This window comes from Abramis brama, assembly GCF_963993115.1.
Source record: "Abramis brama genome assembly, chromosome: 22".
NCBI classification, from domain to species: Eukaryota; Metazoa; Chordata; class Actinopteri; order Cypriniformes; family Leuciscidae; genus Abramis; species Abramis brama.
In genome coordinates this window covers 20,693,198-20,713,330 of record NC_139984.1, presented here as the reverse complement: position 1 = coordinate 20,713,330, position 20,133 = coordinate 20,693,198, and the positions used below count along the sequence as shown (strand labels likewise).

Sequence of the window (20,133 nt, the reverse complement as noted above, 5' to 3'; positions counted from 1 at the left end):
CTTCACAAATGAAGTGCCATATTAAATATGTCACATTATTATTGCACACAAAAAAAAAAAAATCATATTTACATACACCGCTGACCCACTATCTAAACATCAATCACACTCAAGACTGAGAGGGGCACAAAAGAGTGTTTGATCTTAGTAAGACAGAAGCACTGGTGTTGATGAGCTGGCTGGGTCCTGCACTGCGGCAGAGACTGTGTGAAACTGGAAGTGTCTGTGGGTCTGCTGCAGAGGCAGACAGCTCATCAGTAATCACAGAGCGATGCTCGCTTTCCCTCCTCAGGAGGGAGAACAAACTCACCCAAACAGGGATCTGGTTATAAGGATTGCAACTCACCGTTCTTTCAGAGACAATTTGAAATAAAGATGCATTGTAGAATGTTGCAAAAAATATATATATATATTTTGGAGGTGGAGGGGGGGGGAATTATTTCATACCAAATTATTTAGACCTTCTTGACTGTACCCAGCAATTAAAATCATACAAAATGTCATATTTTTGACATAATCTGTTGATTTTTTTTAAAAATATATATTTTTTTAATTGTTAATTAATTTTAATGACCAAAAAAAAAACATGGTACAGCATGACTTTCTATTTAATTGTACAAAATACATTATAATGTCTTTCTTAGTCATATAAACTGAATTAATTTAATTTTTCCATGTCTGTTTTTATGAATACTTGAGTCGAGAACCTTCTTAACTGTATCCAGCAATTAAAACCATACAAAAACTATTAATTTTAATGACCAAGATATGCAGCAACCACCTGATCCCCCCCACCCCAAAACAAAAAAAATTCCCATACCTTTTTGTCATCCATTAGTTGAACCATTTCTACAAGAAGATAGGAAGACATAATAATTAGACATAATAATCAATCATTTATATTTAATAATTAATGATAATAAAATGTTCTCAGTTTTACCCAAGTAGCCTAACCAAAAAATTGATTTCTCAAAATTTTGATTAGTTTTTTATTATTTATTTTATTATTATTATTATAATTATTTTATTGCTAGAAAATATTCTATTTAATGTGACTTTTGACAGAAATATTGTCTCTTGGTAAGGTTCCTAGTCAATTGCTTCATATCTTCTCTTCTAGACTGAAATTTATGTCTGCATACTAATAATGGATACTACTACTACTACTAATAAAAAGTTGTATTTATAAAGACTTAGGTAAAGTTGGTTTTATATTCGCATATTCGCACATTCGCGGACTTCCGCGTTCAATAACTCGTAAACTAAACGTCGTTGCTACACAAAACACCTATCACATATAACTACAGATTAAACATCATAAGCTACAACATAATTTTCCTCAAAACGATCTTTCCTTCTCACTGGACAAAATACATTGATCTCTATGCGCAGGCTGCTAAGAAGGGACCATCTGCAAAGTGCAAACCCGAAGGAAAGCTCATTTTAAGAAGAAGATTTAAATATTAAAACAATGTTATTTGTGAAGTAACAATATTCAGCTCACAAGATATTAAACGCAGAACACCACAAATATACGAAGCAAATATAAAAAGCAATACCCAAGTTGCAGACTTGATCATGTAAGATCAAGTGTGAACATAGTCAAGTTAAAAAAAAAAAAAATGTTTCAGGTTTGATATTTGCTGTGTATTCACCTAGACTGCTTTAGTGTACTTTTGTGTAGGCTATTGTACATACAGTACGCAAAAATGTTTTATGTAAAAGTTACAATTATTCACGAAAGAGATTTTTTCATGTTCCAAAGGTTATAGTATGTTCCTACTGACCAGACTGACTTAATACAGGTGGAATTTTCACAGTATCTCCCTTACTGTACGTTCAGTATACAAATATTAATTTTAAAAAAATTACAGTAATTCCCCAAAAGTATTTTTCCTGTTCCAAAGCCTGTAGTGCTTTCTTATTGACTTACACTATCCCACACTGACTTGCTACAGGTGAAATTTTGACAATATCTCCCTTACTGTACGTACTGAAAGGTTGGGGTCAGAATCCCCTGTTTCTTCAATTAAATTATATATATCCTTTTGAATGATTACTTTATTCTAATTAAAAATGTAACAATCAAGTAGTATCCTAATCATTTCTGTATTTATTTTCTTTTAGGTGCATTCCAGTGTGTGCCCTTGGGTTGTGTTCACATGCAAGGGGCCTTTTGATGATAATTGTCTTGGGATTGTCTTGGGACTCCTGGAAACTCCATCTGCATACATTCAGTGTATTACAGCCCATTGGTCAAACACAAATTCTTGAACTGTCATTATTTCTGGAAGACCCCTTAAGACTTTCACATATAAAACTCTTCGTCTCTTTGTCCTCTTTTTCTGGACCTTTCCATCATGGCTGTATCTTCTGTATCTCGTCTGCAACACATAGATGATAATGATGGCATTTTTCTCCTGTCTTTTGCAAAGCTCTTTCTAATACATTTTCAATTCCTCTCTACTCTGCCACCATCATCTGCTTAATAAATGCTTACAACCTTCAGTGTGGTATGCTTTTCTTTAAAAAAACATTTTCATAATAAAAATATTTATAAAACAAGTTACAGTGTTTTCCTTAATAAACCAGCTTCATAATAAAATCTTTATAAAACAAGTTCAGGTGTTTTTCTTAATAAACTATTTTCTCAATATATGGTTACAATGATTATTAATACAAGTGTTTTACACACTGTAAAAGAAAAGTTGACTAAACTTAAAATTCTAAGGCAACTTGCTGCACAGATTTTTTGAGTTGACTCAACTAATAGAGTTTACTCAACTGGAGATGTTATAATCGAGTCAACTCAACTATAGAGATGTTTTAGTTGAGTCAACTCAAAAAATCTGCAGTAAGTTGCCTTATAATTTTAAGTTAAGTCAACTTTTCTTTTTTTACAGTGCAGTAAACACTTTCTTAATAAATTGTTTAACAACTACTTATGGTAACTTTCATTATAAAACCACTTTTTTTTTAGTTACAATTGTGGTTTACTATAACCCATAAATACTTCATATACAACAAGCCATGATTACAATAGAATAATTGCATATTTCACAACAATATCCGCATATCTTCATCTATATATCTGTCTTAGTTGACTTGTATAAGTTTGAGGGTCAATTTATACATAATTTCACCTTATTTTCATCAAGTGAACATCTCATGTGTATTTCTAGGGAGTGGAGTAAAGGCATATTATTGTTCCTGCTTTCCTGGAGTGAAATGTTTTATCAGCCTGTTTAGGCGGATTGCTCTTCTGATAATGAGCTCAGGCCTTCTTCAGCCTCAAAGAGCAGGTGTGTGTGTGTGTGTGTGTGTGTGTGTGTGTGTGTGCGCGCATTTTTTATTCTTTGCAGGTTCAGAACTTTGTGATATACAACATTCTTGGACCCTGGAAGAAGGTCACCACGGACTTAAATCTCGGAAATGGACGACAAATATTCTGATTAATGGCGATATACCCACTTATCTATCAAAAATGTATTATTGTTTAGACTTTATGTTCTCTTAGCCAATCAGAAGTAAACGATTATGTAATGCATGACCTTGAAAAAGGTATAATTGTGTGAGATTTGTTTGTAAGGTAGAGTTGGCTTGCGGCCTTCTCGTGACTTTGACGCTGGCTCTACCAATTTAACTGCAAACTATTCTTCAGTAAAATTTTACTTATTTGATTGAACGACTCCTGGTCTTCTTTCATTATATCTGTTCCTGGGTCTTACAACTGTACGTACAAAAAACTAATACGTTTCCAAAAAAATTACTGTAAGTACCCTAAACAATTTTTTCCTGTTTCAAAGGCTGTAGTGCTTTCCCAGTGACCACACTGACTTACTCCAGGTGGAATTTGGACAATAACTCCCTTACTGTACGTACAAAAAACTAATACATTTCCAAAAAAATTACTGTAATTACCCTAAACTATTTTTTCCTGTTTCAAAGGCTGTAGTGCTTTCCCAGTGACCCCACTGACTTACTCCAGGTGGAATTTGGACAATAACTCCCTTACTGTACGTACAAAAAACTAATACGTTTCCAAAAAAATTACTGTAATTCCTCTAAACTATTTTTTAATGTTTCAAAGGCTGTAGTGCTTTCCTAGTGATCACACTGACTTACTCCAGGTGGAAATTGGACAATAACTCCCTTACTGTACGTACAAAAAACTAATACGTTTCCAAAAAAATTACTGTAATTACCCTAAACTATTTTTTCCTGTTTCAAAGGCTGTAGTGCTTTCCCAGTGACCACACTGACTTACTCCAGGTGGAATTTGGACAATAACTCCCTTACTGTACGTACAAAAAACTAATACGTTTCCAAAAAAATTACTGTAATTCCTCTAAACTATTTTTTAATGTTTCAAAGGCTGTAGTGCTTTCCTAGTGATCACACTGACTTACTCCAGGTGGAAATTGGACAATAACTCCCTTACTGTACGTACAAAAAACTAATACGTAGCCAAAAAAATTACTGTAATTACCCTAAACTATTTTTTCCTGTTTCAAAGGCTGTAGTGCTTTCCCAGTGACCACACTGACTTACTCCAGGTGGAATTTGGACAATAACTCCCTTACTGTACGTACAAAAAACTAATACGTTTCCAAAAAAATTACTGTAATTCCCCTAAACTATTTTTTCCTGTTTCAAAGGCTGTAGTGCTTTCCCAGTGACCACACTGACTTACTCCAGGTGGAATTTGGACAATAACTCCCTTACTGTACGTACAAAAAACTAATACATTTCCAAAAAAATTACTGTAATTACCCTAAACTATTTTTTCCTGTTTCAAAGGCTGTAGTGCTTTCCTAGTGACCACACTGACTTACTCCAGGTGGAATTTGGACAATAACTCCCTTACTGTACGTACAAAAAACTAATACGTTTCCAAAAAAATTACTGTAATTCCTCTAAACTATTTTTTCCTGTTCCAAAGGCTGTAGTGATTTCCCAGTGACCTGACTGACTTACTCCAGGTGGAATTTGGACAATAACTCCCTTACTGTACGTACAAAAAACTAATACATTTCCAAAAAAATTACTGTAATTACCCTAAACTATTTTTTCCTGTCTCAAAGGCTGTAGTGCTTTCCCAGTGACCCCACTGACTTACTCCAGGTGGAATTTGGACAATAACTCCCTTACTGTACGTACAAAAAACTAATACGTTTCCAAAAAAATTACTGTAATTCCTCTAAACTATTTTTTCCTGTTCCAAAGGCTGTAGTGCTTTCCTAGTGACCTGACTGACTTACTCCAGGTGGAATTTGGACAATAACTCCCTTACTGTACGTACAAAAAACTAATACATTTCCAAAAAAATTACTGTAATTACCCTAAACTATTTCTTCCTGTTTCAAAGGCTGTAGTGCTTTCCCAGTGACCCCACTGACTTACTCCAGGTGGAATTTGGACAATAACTCCCTTACTGTACGTACAAAAAACTAATACGTTTCCAAAAAAATTACTGTAATTCCTCTAAACTATTTTTTAATGTTTCAAAGGCTGTAGTGCTTTCCTAGTGATCACACTGACTTACTCCAGGTGGAAATTGGACAATAACTCCCTTACTGTACGTACAAAAAACTAATACGTTTCCAAAAAAATTACTGTAATTACCCTAAACTATTTTTTCCTGTTTCAAAGGCTGTAGTGCTTTCCCAGTGACCACACTGACTTACTCCAGGTGGAATTTGGACAATAACTCCCTTACTGTACGTACAAAAAACTAATACGTTTCCAAAAAAATTACTGTAATTACCCTAAACTATTTTTTCCTGTTTCAAAGGCTGTAGTGCTTTCCCAGTGACCACACTGACTTACTCCAGGTGGAATTTGGACAATAACTCCCTTACTGTACGTACAAAAAACTAATACGTTTCCAAAAAAATTACTGTAATTCCTCTAAACTATTTTTTAATGTTTCAAAGGCTGTAGTGCTTTCCTAGTGATCAGACTGACTTACTCCAGGTGGAATTTTGACAATACCTCCTTTACTGTACGTACAAAAAACTAATACGTTTCCAAAAAAATTACTGTAATTACCCTAAACTATTTTTTCCTGTTTCAAAGGCTGTAGTGCTTTCCTAGTGATCAGACTGACTTACTCCAGGTGGAATTTTGACAATACCTCCTTTACTGTACGTACAAAAAACTAATACGTTTCCAAAAAAATTACTGTAATTACCCTAAACTATTTTTTCCTGTTTCAAAGGCTGTAGTGCTTTCCTAGTGATCAGACTGACTTACTACAGAATGAATTTTGACAATACCTCTTTTACTGTACGCACAATAAACAAATACATTTAAGAAAAAATTACAGTAATTCAAGTAAAGTATTTTTTCCTGTTTCAAAGGCTGTAGTGCTTTCCTAGTGATCAGACTGACTTACTCCAGGTGGAATTTGGACAATAACTCCCTTACTGTACGTACAAAAAACTAATACATTTCCAAAAAAATTACTGTAATTACCCTAAACTATTTTTTCCTGTTTCAAAGGCTGTAGTGCTTTCCTAGTGACCACACTGACTTACTCCAGGTGGAATTTGGACAATAACTCCCTTACTGTACGTACAAAAAACTAATACGTTTCCAAAAAAATTACTGTAATTCCTCTAAACTATTTTTTCCTGTTCCAAAGGCTGTAGTGATTTCCCAGTGACCTGACTGACTTACTCCAGGTGGAATTTGGACAATAACTCCCTTACTGTACGTACAAAAAACTAATACATTTCCAAAAAAATTACTGTAATTACCCTAAACTATTTTTTCCTGTCTCAAAGGCTGTAGTGCTTTCCCAGTGACCCCACTGACTTACTCCAGGTGGAATTTGGACAATAACTCCCTTACTGTACGTACAAAAAACTAATACGTTTCCAAAAAAATTATCGTAATTCCTCTAAACTATTTTTTAATGTTTCAAAGGCTGTAGTGCTTTCCTAGTGATCACACTGACTTACTCCAGGTGGAATTTGGACAATAACTCCCTTACTGTACGTACAAAAAACTAATACGTAGCCAAAAAAATTACTGTAATTACCCTAAACTATTTTTTCCTGTTTCAAAGGCTGTAGTGCTTTCCCAGTGACCACACTGACTTACTCCAGGTGGAATTTGGACAATAACTCCCTTACTGTACGTACAAAAAACTAATACGTTTCCAAAAAAATTACTGTAATTCCTCTAAACTATTTTTTAATGTTTCAAAGGCTGTAGTGCTTTCCTAGTGATCACACTGACTTACTCCAGGTGGAATTTGGACAATAACTCCCTTACTGTACGTACAAAAAACTAATACGTTTCCAAAAAAATTACTGTAATTACCCTAAACTATTTTTTCCTGTTTCAAAGGCTGTAGTGCTTTCCCAGTGACCACACTGACTTACTCCAGGTGGAATTTGGACAATAACTCCCTTACTGTACGTACAAAAAACTAATACATTTCCAAAAAAATTACTGTAATTACCCTAAACTATTTTTTCCTGTTTCAAAGGCTGTAGTGCTTTCCTAGTGACCACACTGACTTACTCCAGGTGGAATTTGGACAATAACTCCCTTACTGTACGTACAAAAAACTAATACGTTTCCAAAAAAATTACTGTAATTCCTCTAAACTATTTTTTCCTGTTCCAAAGGCTGTAGTGCTTTCCTAGTGACCTGACTGACTTACTCCAGGTGGAATTTGGACAATAACTCCCTTACTGTACGTACAAAAAACTAATACATTTCCAAAAAAATTACTGTAATTACCCTAAACTATTTTTTCCTGTTTCAAAGGCTGTAGTGCTTTCCCAGTGACCCCACTGACTTACTCCAGGTGGAATTTGGACAATAACTCCCTTACTGTACGTACAAAAAACTAATACGTTTCCAAAAAAATTACTGTAATTCCTCTAAACTATTTTTTAATGTTTCAAAGGCTGTAGTGCTTTCCTAGTGATCACACTGACTTACTCCAGGTGGAAATTGGACAATAACTCCCTTACTGTACGTACAAAAAACTAATACGTTTCCAAAAAAATTACTGTAATTACCCTAAACTATTTTTTCCTGTTTCAAAGGCTGTAGTGCTTTCCCAGTGACCACACTGACTTACTCCAGGTGGAATTTGGACAATAACTCCCTTACTGTACGTACAAAAAACTAATACGTTTCCAAAAAAATTACTGTAATTACCCTAAACTATTTTTTCCTGTTTCAAAGGCTGTAGTGCTTTCCCAGTGACCACACTGACTTACTCCAGGTGGAATTTGGACAATAACTCCCTTACTGTACGTACAAAAAACTAATACGTTTCCAAAAAAATTACTGTAATTCCTCTAAACTATTTTTTAATGTTTCAAAGGCTGTAGTGCTTTCCTAGTGATCAGACTGACTTACTCCAGGTGGAATTTTGACAATACCTCCTTTACTGTACGTACAAAAAACTAATACGTTTCCAAAAAAATTACTGTAATTACCCTAAACTATTTTTTCCTGTTTCAAAGGCTGTAGTGCTTTCCTAGTGATCAGACTGACTTACTCCAGGTGGAATTTTGACAATACCTCCTTTACTGTACGTACAAAAAACTAATACGTTTCCAAAAAAATTACTGTAATTACCCTAAACTATTTTTTCCTGTTTCAAAGGCTGTAGTGCTTTCCTAGTGATCAGACTGACTTACTACAGAATGAATTTTGACAATACCTCTTTTACTGTACGCACAATAAACAAATACATTTAAGAAAAAATTACAGTAATTCAAGTAAAGTATTTTTTCCTGTTTCAAAGGCTGTAGTGCTTTCCTAGTGATCAGACTGACTTACTCCAGGTGGAATTTGGACAATAACTCCCTTACTGTACGTACAAAAAACTAATACGTTTCCAAAAAAATTACTGTAATTCCTCTAAACTATTTTTTCCTGTTCCAAAGGCTGTAGTGCTTTCCTAGTGACCTGACTGACTTACTCCAGGTGGAATTTGGACAATAACTCCCTTACTGTACGTACAAAAAACTAATACATTTCCAAAAAAATTACTGTAATTACCCTAAACTATTTTTTCCTGTTTCAAAGGCTGTAGTGCTTTCCTAGTGATCAGACTGACTTACTCCAGGTGGAATTTTGACAATACCTCCTTTACTGTACGTACAATAAACAAATAAGTGTAAGAAAAAATTACAGTAATTCCCCTAAAGTATTTTTTCCTGTTCCAAAGGCTGTAGTGCTTTCCTAGTGATCAGACTGACTTACTCCAGGTTGAATTTTGACAATACCTCTTTTACTGTACGCACAATAAACAAATACATTTAAGAAAAAATTACAGTAATTCCCCTAAAGTATTTTTTCCTGTTCCAAAGGCTGTAGTGCTTTCCTACAGACCACGCTGACTTACTATAGGTGGAATTTTGACAAAAAGTCCCTTACTGTACGTTCAATAAACAAATAAGTTTAAGAAAAAATTACAGTAATTCCCCTAAAGTATTTTTTCATGTTCCAAAAGCTGTAGTGCTTCCCTAGTGACCACACCGACTTACTACAGGTGAAATTTTGACAATACCTCCTTTACTGTACAATTATCAAATATTTTTATGTAATAAACATTATTACATGTGTTTATTACATATGCTTATGTAATAAACTGTAATTCACCTATAGTGTGTTTTATATATATATATATTCCAAAGATTGTAGTGCTTTCCTAGTGACCACACTGACTTACTCCAGGTAAAATTTTGACAATACCTAATAATACTGTTTTACATAATAATATATATAATAACTGTAATTCACTAAAAGGGGTTTTGTTTGTTTAAGGTTGTAGTACATTAATAGGGGCTACATTATTATTAACAGTAGTGACTGAACCTGTATGCATTGGTGCAGCAAATCTGACAGATAACGAACATCAAGATCATGGAGGCATTCAAGATACTGTACAGTGCAATTTTATTTCTATTATCTTTCTAATTGTTCCACTGAGATTATACATAAAAGTTGTAATTAATTCCTTGTGGTTAGAGTAAAATTTCAATATCACTTCTTTAAAATCTTGCTGTTGTTGATCCTCTCTTGGTTTAAGTTGTTCTTATATTATCATAAACCCTTTAACTGATTGTTTTGTCAAGTACTTTTTACTTTACTATATTTTCTTTTAGTGAAGTGACGTAAAAGTTTAAGTAAAACAAATGTGTGTGTTTGAATACAATTTTTTCAAATGTTTCCAGTCAGGACTACTTTGGGTAAACAAAAATATTTAAGCAATTGAACATTTTATTCAATATTTATTCATTGCATTATGTAATTGGTTAACACACATAACTATAACTGTTAGTGGTTTGTTACATAATTAATCCTTGTCATGTTTACCAACGTGAACAGTGCCAAAGATGGTACCCAATGTATGCTGCATTGGACTATCACCAGACAAGCTACCTGAAAAAGATGCCCAATGGTTGTGTTCACTGTGCACCTTAAACAGTGGAACATCATTAAAGAATATCTGTTGAAACTTCTGCTTTATTGTCCTTATTGCAATATGGATTACCACTGTATATCTGTATTTTGGGACTTATAGTTAAAGACGCAAGGACCAGATATAATTTATTAAGACCAGGAGTTAGAAGTGCACTCAATTTAAGACAAGAGTCAGAATTATAATAAATTAAAGGAAATTTTACTGAAGAATGTTTGCAGTTTCATCAGGCAGAAGTCAAGAATCAGAACCAGTGATCAAAAGTAGGCCGCTTCCCCTTACATTTACAAAAATCACAGCAATTATACCCTTCACCAAGGTCTAAGCTTTGTCATTGCTTCAGGTTGAATGATTCTGATTGGCTAATAAATAACCACACATTTTCTACACATAGATAGACTGAAGCATATCTCCATCAATTATGTGGCTGACATTCGGACCCTGAATTTAGGCATGTCGTGACCTTCCACACTTGTATTGATTCTAATGAATAGTAATTGGACCAATTTTTGAGTCTCCAGTCTAGGACCAACTCTATAGCGCCACCACCAGTTAAAAAATTAACATTAAAAGGATTATAGCTTTTGAAGCTGTAAGACTGAAAATATTGGTTGCGGCCTAGTCTATGAGACAAAGGGGCCTTGCTGGCTAATTAGCATTCGACCTCCCCCATACAGCCTGACTTCCTCTCAGAAACAACAAAGAACACACTCAAGAACATGGTTTGATGGTTTGATGCGAATGTTGATCAATAACTTATGTTTTTAGTGTCATTTGAAAGGTCTCAAAGTGAGTGGTACAGATATCTCATATCCAGATAGATAAAATAAAAGGTAATAAGGTTTATAGAAGTTTAGAGAAAACTGGTTAAGCCATTTGAGGGTGGTCTTCCCCATCCCCCATGTCACCTGAGCAAACAGTATAAAGGAAGGTGTGCTTGCTCTATCGAGTCTCTTCTTTGCTGGACACGAATGGAATAGGTGGTCTCTTTCTCTCTCTCTCTCTTTCTCTCTCTCTCTTTCTCTCTCCCTCTCTTTCCCTTTTTCTCTCTCTATCTCAGGTGCAAACTGGGTAAGATTATTTGGTGTAACCAATGTATAACCATGTACTAGATATTCGAATTGATTGTGGAATTGATCTCTAATATCTGAAATATTAAATTGTTACATGTGATTATTCTAACTGATTTTGACATTGTTCATTTAATGGTTAAAAGGAATAGTCAAACATTCACTAATGATTAATGATCCACAGATATCATTAAAACCCTTTCATTTATGGAGTCAGATGAAATTACGAGAGAATATATAACTATATGTATTGTAAATTTAAACAACCAAATACTTTGCATGAGTGAGGACAGAACACGTGATACCTTCCCTGTGTTATTGGAAAACCTCCATTGGGCCAATTTCACGGGCCTTACAAACCCTTTGAACTAGATGTGAATATAAATAGATGTAAAATGAAACTTAGTACACCTGATTCCACTCATTATGGTGATCACAATCAATATCTTACGTTAAGACTCTGCACATTAACGGAGGTGGCCATTTTGAAAAGTACAGTGTTAATTTTTTTGTGCTACTCCTCATTCAAATTTTGTTCAATTTTTACAAAAATTGCCTCAGATGATCTTTGGACCAAGCCACACAGAAGTGACTGAACAGATTTTTTATTTTTGCTATCGTTTCTGATATACATTCCTCCAAATTTTACCTGTATTTGTTGCCTTATGGTAGTTAGCTTAGCATGCTAATTGGTTAGCATGCTAACCTGATGCCATTCTTTCTAATGTGGCTCTTCAGCTATCAGGATAACCATAAACTACATTAGCATTAAGCTAACTTAACTTGCTAACTTAACTAATCTGGTTAACATGCCTTTGTGTGCTCATTCTTACACTTAAGCCTCTCCTCGGCAGCTTGGGAAGACAGCGTCATCTGAGTGGTGCAAGCTGCTAAACCACACGCCACGAGCCCTGAACCATTCCGGTTGTGGGTTTGAATCCTGTGTGGCTCATTCCCAGACCGCAAGAGGTATTGTGGCCTTAAGTGGTGTAAAAGTTGCTTGTGTTCCAGACATGGTGTCTATATGTGAGCGAACTCAATAAATACATCATGCAGTGAATTTATACAAAAATTATTCATTTTGAATTGCTTTTCACTTGAACTACTGGTCCTTCTTCATCTTGCCAAATATGCAATTTCCCAGTGGCGCAATGATATGAGTGACAGGTATCTGACCCAGAGGTAATGGGTTCGAGCCCCGCGTGGGATGATTTAAAAAAAAATGTGTGTAATGTTGTGTCATGTCGATTCCTTTATTATTCAACGTTGTACTAATCTTTCTTCCTTTTGGATTAATATATATATATATATATATATCTTCTTCATTATATGTTCATTCTCATCTGAACTTCTGTTCATTATGAGTTCATTTTCACCTATACTTCTAAACCAGCTCTTTTTTCTTCAATTTCTGCTGTTTTTACTATTACTGCTCTTGCTGCTGCTTCAGGGGCTTGGCCCCGTATCGCTGCTTGCAGCTATATTTCCACTTGTTCCTTAACATGTAACCAAGAATACTAACACACACAGACACAGTTTCTTCAAGATTGGATTTGGTGAGGAGGAGAGTCTTCTCAAAACATTAATATAACATGTTATTTATCTCAAGGAGAGGATACTTTAAATCTAACTGTAAAGTAAAGATTTTAACTAAGAAATGGTCTCTCAACTATAGGTTTCAATAACTCCTGAGACCATTGCTATCAGGGTAGCCAAGAAAAGCAGATGGATGTAGTGACACCTGTTAAAGAAGTCCATATTTCATCTCTGGAAGCCAGGCTAAATGAGCAAGCACTGTTACTGCATTCCGGGCATGGGCCAGACCCTTACGTTACACCTCAGATATCAAATACAGACTTATATTTAAATGATACATGAAATAACATTTTCGATAATCACACTGATAATTTATATAACAAAGTAAAATCTCATAAGCCTAGAGAAGTCATTCAACTCATTTGATATATAGAAGGAAAACTATTGATTAATACCTTGATTATAATCACTCATTAGATATACATTGAAGCAGCAGTGTGTTCCAGAATCCACTTCTTCAGGACTTCATAACAAAAACGTAACTTGAATAATTACAATAAGGGCGTTGCTTATTTATAACATTGAAAATATTATTAACCTAAAATATCTGCTATTTTTAATCAATGAAAGAATTGTGTTGTACAAGGAACAGCAGTTCTAATACATACTTTTACCTAATACATTTATCAAAGTTAATTGAGTAGAGCGATCACTGGGAACATACTATAACCTTTGGAACATGAAAAAAGGAGAAATTACAGTAACTTTTTAATAATAATATGTTTGTACTATACAGTAAGGTATTGGCAGTATTTAACATGTAGTAAGTCAGTCTGATCACTATGAAAGCACTACAACCTTTGGAATATCTAAAAAACACTATAGGTGAATTACTGTAATTTATTTTTAATTAATATTTGTATACTGAACGTACAGTAAGGGAGGTATTGTCAAAATTTCACCTATAGTAAGTCAGTGTGGTCACTAGGAAAGCACTACAGCCTTTGGAATAGGAAAAAATACTTTACTTGAATTACTGTAATTTTTTCTTGAACTTATTTGTTTATTGTACATACAGTAAAAGAGGTATTGTCAAAATTCCACCTGTAGTATGTCAGTCTGATCACTAGGAAAGCACTACAGCCTTTGGAACAGGAAAAAATACTTTAGGGGAATTACAGTAATTTTTTCTTAAATGTATTTGTTTATTGTGCGTACAGTAAAAGAGGTAATGTCAAAATTCATTCTGTAGTAAGTCAGTCTGATCACTAGGAAAGCACTACAGCCTTTGGAACAGGAAAAAATACTTTAGGGGAATTACTGTAATTTTTTCTTAAACTTATTTGTTTATTGTACATACAGTAAAGGAGGTATTGTCAAAATTCCACCTGTAGTAAGTCAGTGTGGTCACTAGGAAAGCACTACAGCCTTTGGAATAGGAAAAAATACTTTACTTGAATTACTGTATTTTTTTCTTGAACTTATTTGTTTATTGTACGTACAGTAAAGGAGGTATTGTCAAAATTCAACCTGTAGTACGTCAGTGTGGTCACTAGGAAAGCACTACAGCATTTGGAACATGAAAAAATACTTTAGGGGAATTACAGTAATTTAAAAAAAAACATATTTGTGTATTGTACATACAGTAAGGGAGTTTTTGTCAAAATTTCACTTGTAGTAATCAGTCTGGTCTGTAGGAAAGTACTACAGCCTTTGGAACACGAAAAAATACTTTAGGGGAATTACTGTAATTTTTTCTTAAATGTATTTGTTTATTGTACTTACAGTAAAGGAGGTATTGTCAAAATTCCACCTGTAGTACGTCAGTGTGGTCACTAGGAAAGCACTACAGCCTTTGGAACAGGAAAAAATACTTTAGGGGAATTACTGTAATTTTTTCTTGAACTTATTTGTTTATTGAACGTACAGTAAGGGACTTTTTGTCAAAATTCCACCTGTAGTAAGTCAGTCTGGTCTGTAGGAAAACACTACAGCCTTTGGAACATGAAAAAATACTTTAGGGGAATTACTGTCATTTTTTCTTGAACTTATTTGTTTATTGTACATACAGTAAAGGAGGTATTGTCAAAATTCCACCTGTAGTAAGTCACTGTGGTCACTAGGAAAGCACTACAGCCTTTGGAACAGGAAAAAATACTTTAGGGGAATTACTGTAATTTTTTCATAAACTTATTTGTTTATTGTACGTACAGTAAAGGAGGTATTGTCAAAATTCCACCTGTAGTACGTCAGTGTGGTCACTAGGAAAACACTACAGCCTTTGGAACAGGAAAAAATACTTTAGGGGAATTACTGTAATTTTTTCTTAAATGTATTAGTTTATTGTACTTACAGTAAAGGAGGTATTGTCAAAATTCCACCTGTAGTAAGTCAGTGTGGTCACTAGGAAAGCACTACGGCCTTTGGAACATGAAAAAATACTTTAGGGGAATTACTGTAATTTTTTCTTGAACTTATTTGTTTATTGTACGTACAGTAAAGGAGGTATTGTCAAAATTCCACCTATAGTAAGTCACTGTGGTCACTAGGAAAGCACTACAGCCTTTGGAACAGGAAAAAATACTTTAGGGGAATTACTGTAATTTTTTCTTAAACGTATTTGTTTATTGTACGTACAGTAAAGGAGGTATTGTCCAAATTCCACCTGTAGTACGTCAGTGTGGTCACAAGGAAAACACTACAGCCTTTGGAACAGGAAAAAATACTTTAGGGGAATTACTGTAATTTTTTCTTGAACTTATTTGTTTATTGAACGTACAGTAAGGGACTTTTTGTCAAAATTCCACCTGTAGTAAGTCAGTCTGGTCTGTAGGAAAACACTACAGCCTTTGGAACATGAAAAAATACTTTAGGGGAATTACTGTCATTTTTTCTTGAACTTATTTGTTTATTGTACGTACAGTAAAGGAGGTATTGTCAAAATTCCACCTGTAGTAAGTCACTGTGGTCACTAGGAAAGCACTACAGCCTTTGGAACAGGAAAAAATACTTTAGGGGAATTACTGTAATTTTTTCATAAACTTATTTGTTTATTGTACGTACAGTAAAGGAGGTATTGTCAAAATTCCACCTGTAGTACGTCAGTGTGGTCACTAGGAAAACACTACAGCCTTTGGAACAGGAAAAAATACTTTAGGGGAATTACTGTAATTTTTTCTTAAATGTATTAGTTTATTGTACTTACAGTAAAGGAGGTATTGTCAAAATTCCACCTGTAGTAAGTCAGTGTGGTCACTAGGAAAGCACTACGGCCTTTGGAACATGAAAAAATACTTTAGGGGAATTACTGTAATTTTTTCTTGAACTTATTTGTTTATTGTACGTACAGTAAAGGAGGTATTGTCCAAATTCCACCTGTAGTACGTCAGTGTGGTCACAAGGAAAACACTACAGCCTTTGGAACAGGAAAAAATACTTTAGGGGAATTACTGTAATTTTTTCTTAAACGTATTTGTTTATTGTACGTACAGTCAAGGAGGTATTGTCCAAATTCCACCTGTAGTACGTCAGTGTGGTCACAAGGAAAACACTACAGCCTTTGGAACAGAAAAAATACTTTAGGGGAATTACTGTAATTTTTTCTTACACTTATTTGTTTATTGTATGTACAGTAAAGGAGGTATTGTCAAAATTCCACCTGTAGTAAGTCAGTGTGGTCACTAGGAAAGCACTACAGCCTTTGGAACAGAAAAAAATACTTTAGGGGAATTACTGTAATTTTTTCTTACACTTATTTGTTTATTGTATGTACAGTAAAGGAGGTATTGTCAAAATTCCACCTGGAGTAAGTCAGTGTGGTCACTAGGAAAGCACTACAGCCTTTGGAACATGAAAAAATACTTTAGGGGAATTACTGTAATTTTTTCTTACACTTATTTGTTTATTGTATGTACAGTAAAGGAGGTATTGTCAAAATTCCACCTGTAGTAAGTCAGTGTGGTCACTAGGAAAGCACTACAGCCTTTGGAACAGAAAAAAATACTTTAGGGGAATTACTGTAATTTTTTCTTGAACTTATTTGTTTATTGTACGTACAGTAAAGGAGGTATTGTCAAAATTCCACCTGTAGTAAGTCACTGTGGTCACTAGGAAAGCACTACAGCCTTTGGAACAGGAAAAAATACTTTAGGGGAATTACTGTAATTTTTTCATAAACTTATTTGTTTATTGTATGTACAGTAAAGGAGGTATTGTCAAAATTCCACCTGTAGTACGTCAGTGTGGTCACTAGGAAAACACTACAGCCTTTGGAACAGGAAAAAATACTTTAGGGGAATTACTGTAATTTTTTCTTAAATGTATTAGTTTATTGTACTTACAGTAAAGGAGGTATTGTCAAAATTCCACCTGTAGTAAGTCAGTGTGGTCACTAGGAAAGCACTACGGCCTTTGGAACATGAAAAAATACTTTAGGGGAATTACTGTAATTTTTTCTTGAACTTATTTGTTTATTGTACGTACAGTAAAGGAGGTATTGTCCAAATTCCACCTGTAGTACGTCAGTGTGGTCACAAGGAAAACACTACAGCCTTTGGAACAGGAAAAAATACTTTAGGGGAATTACTGTAATTTTTTCTTAAACGTATTTGTTTATTGTACGTACAGTCAAGGAGGTATTGTCCAAATTCCACCTGTAGTACGTCAGTGTGGTCACAAGGAAAACACTACAGCCTTTGGAACAGAAAAAAATACTTTAGGGGAATTACTGTAATTTTTTCTTACACTTATTTGTTTATTGTATGTACAGTAAAGGAGGTATTGTCCAAATTCCACCTGGAGTAAGTCAGTGTGGTCACTAGGAAAGCACTACAGCCTTTGGAACATGAAAAAATACTTTAGGGGAATTACTGTAATTTTTTCTTACACTTATTTGTTTATTGTATGTACAGTAAAGGAGGTATTGTCAAAATTCCACCTGTAGTAAGTCAGTGTGGTCACTAGGAAAGCACTACAGCCTTTGGAACAGAAAAAAATACTTTAGGGGAATTACTGTAATTTTTTCTTGAACTTATTTGTTTATTGTACGGACAGTGAAGGAGGTATTGTCCAAATTCCACCTGTAGTAAGTCAGTGTGGTCACTAGGAAAGCACTACAGCCTTTGGAACAGAAAAAAATACTTTAGGGGAATTACTGTAATTTTTTCTTGAACTTATTTGTTTATTGTACGGACAGTGAAGGAGGTATTCTCCAAATTCCACCTGTAGTAAGTAAGTGTGGTCACTAGGAAAGCACTACAGCCTTTGGAACGGGAAAAAATACTTTACTTGAATTACTGTAATTTTTCCTTAAACGTATTTGTTTATTGTACGTACAGTAAAGGAGGTATTGTCAAAATTCCACCTGTAGTACGTCAGTGTGGTCACTAGGAAAACACTACAGCCTTTGGAACAGGAAAAAATACTTTAGGGGAATTACTGTAATTTTTTCTTAAATGTATTTGTTTATTGTACTTACAGTAAAGGAGGTAATTGTCAAAATTCCACCTGGAGTAAGTCAGTCTGATCACTAGGAAAGCACTACAGCCTTTGGAACAGGAAAAAATACTTTAGGGGAATAACAGTAATTTTTTCATAAACATATTTGATTATTGTACGTACAGTAAAGGAGGTATTGTCAAAAATTCATGTGTAGTAACTCAGTCTGGTCACTAGGAAAGCACTACAGCCTTTGGAACAGTAAAAAATACTTTAGGTGAATTACAGTAAATTTTTTATAAACATATTTGATTATTGTACGTACATTAAAGGAGGTGTTGTCAAAATTTCACCTGTAGTAAGTCAGTGTGGTCACTAGGAACATGCTACAACCTTCGGATAGTAAAAAATCCCTTTGGTGAATTAATGTAATTTTTTTCTAAAAATATGTATGTACATTATGTAAAGTGAGGCAGGTTTCCTAAATACAATCATTATAATGCATTTTTTTATTGTTGCTAAAGTACAATCAATAGCATTAGAACACATAATGTGAGAGAGATTTGCTGGTACTGTACATCTGTACTTTGTAAAAATGTAGTTGTCTGTTTGCGCACAATGGCAAAAAAATTGACCTTTTTAGACGGTCCCTAATCTTCTTTACCACACACATTGAATGTTCAGTGAACAGTCGCAACTTTGTATGCCATTAAAACAATATTTGCTCGTTTTGATCGATTGTGGAGAGTGTTGTAGTTCACCATCTTTGTCCTAAAGATCATGTAGCGGCTTTTATTCAGCAAAAATGTGCTTTATTGCGCTTGTTATTGAGACGTGAAAGTGCGAATGTGCGAATATAAAACCAACTTTACCTAAGTTTTATAAAGCACCTTTCCCAAGCTCCAGGTCGCTGTACAAGGAGATAACATAAACACAGCATCAAACATAAGTATGCATCGCATGTATAGGCCTACACATAGCCTACAAATATAAAACAGCAGAACACTAAACAGAGTCAATACTCTAACTAAAAGATAGTTTTTTAGTTGGGATTTGAATGAGGATATAGAAGATTTGATTTATCACTGACTCTACATAACCATAAATGTTGTTTATATATGTAGTCAATGACATCTACAAGCAAACAATTTAAAATAAGCTACTTTAAAATGAGCTCCCCTGCAATTTTCTCTGGTTTTGTGCCATGATGCCTGTGGCCTTTAACCATATCTGTTCATAGCTGAGTGAGCAATTCCTTTCCCTGTGTCTGTCCAGATGTTGGCCTAATTTGCTATGACTATCAACGTATGCACTCTTACAACTCCATCTCCATGCGAATGAGTAAGTATGGCCATGTTTACTTCTGGGGAAGCACGTTTCGTGTTAGCGGACACTTACCTTCTAGCGTGCTTTCATAAGCGCTGTTGAGTGGATCAAAAGCACCAAAGATTTGAGGCAGGAGGTCAGCGCTTTTGATAAACTCCCACACTGATATCACAAGTGTCTAATCGTACGTTCAAGTCCTCATGGGAAGTTTGTATTTACGATGTGGGAAGTCGTGTTTACGACGGCATAGGTGCGCTCAAGTCACTTTCGTCGGAGTAAGATGGCGGTGTACTTTATCTTAATTAA

General features: G+C 34.6%; 1 long non-coding RNA gene across 1 annotated transcript; it reads right to left on the bottom strand.

Annotated features, from left to right (window-relative positions):
* Positions 1-1,196: 1,196 nt before the first annotated feature.
* On the bottom strand, positions 1,197-18,753 carry LOC311072711. Its single transcript, XR_014604045.1, has 3 exons — positions 18,685-18,753; positions 18,542-18,610; positions 1,197-2,384 (listed from the first exon to the last, which is right to left on the bottom strand). It is a non-coding gene; the product is annotated as an uncharacterized lncRNA (long non-coding RNA).
* Positions 18,754-20,133: the final 1,380 nt, after the last annotated feature.